Source organism: Phaethon lepturus, unplaced genomic scaffold (genome assembly GCF_000687285.1).
Source record: "Phaethon lepturus isolate BGI_N335 unplaced genomic scaffold, ASM68728v1 scaffold4900, whole genome shotgun sequence".
In the NCBI taxonomy this organism is placed as follows: Eukaryota; Metazoa; Chordata; class Aves; order Phaethontiformes; family Phaethontidae; genus Phaethon; species Phaethon lepturus.
This window is the reverse complement of record NW_010509695.1, coordinates 56,745-57,931: the sequence shown is the minus strand read 5'-3', so window position 1 is coordinate 57,931 and position 1,187 is coordinate 56,745.

The window sequence follows — 1,187 nt, the reverse complement described above, 5'->3', positions numbered from 1 at the left end:
CAGCAGGATTAGTTTGCGTGTCTCAGACACTTCTGCTGGCAGCTTCTTTACATCTTTGTTGACAGTTTAAGCTAAGCACACTGGCATACCTTCAGTTCTCCTACAGATGCAGTAATACCTTTCAATTGCCTGAACAAGAATCACCAGAGGGCATCTGTCTGAGTCTGAATTATGTTTGAAAACCATCTGGCATGTTGTGGGATAGTCCTAATAATAACAATGAACACTTTATCAGGAGTTGAGTCATTGTGCTTGGTTTCCATTGTAATTCTCTTATTAGTTGCATATATGTATTCCACATAGCCAAGGGGTTAATACTGCGTGCAGGTATTGTACAAGACCATTGTGCCGGCAGCTCTCATTTGGACTCATTTATCATTCAAAATCTGGCCATAAGAAACACATTTAAATAATAAAAATAATTACTAAGATGAAAGACATAGATCAGCATTAATTGCATCCTAAACCTGTTTCCTGCTTCTGCATGGGGAAGGAGGAGAGGAGGAAGTGGGGGTGGCAGTCACAGGAGTAAGCTGCTTTCCCTGCAGGTGCTTTTGCACTGTTGTAGGGGTGTCTTTTCGCACTTAACACAGATATCCATCAGCAAGGACAATGTGGAGCTGCCTGGGCCTGAAGCATGGGAAGAAGAATGCTCCAGGAGGTCCTTGGTCCTCATGGGTTCCTCACAGGAACATCATCACTTGCTTTCCTGTAGGAAGAGCTCAAAGTATTTTGGCAACCTGAGTATATGTTATTTCCTAGAACCTTAATAAGGTTCAGAGAGAATACTCTTATTTTGCACATTTATTAATTGTATTGAACCAGACCTTCAGCTAGCAGTGATTCATAGAATGATGGAATAGTTTGGGTTGGAAAGGACCTTTCAAGGTCATCTAGTGCAAGTCATTCAAGATCATTCAAGGTCCAAGTCATTCAAGTCCAATTTCCAAGGTCATTAAAGTCCAACCCCCAGCAATGACCAGGGACCTATTCAACTAGAGCAGGTTGCTCAGAGCCCCGTCCAGCCTGACCTGGAATGTTTCCAGAGATGGGGCAACTAACACCTCTCTGGGCAACTTAGGCCAGTGTTTCACCACCCTCGTTGTCAAAAATTTCTTCCTTAGGTTTAGTCTAAATATGTCCTCCTTTAGTTTAAAACCATTACCCCATGTCCTATCGCAACAGGG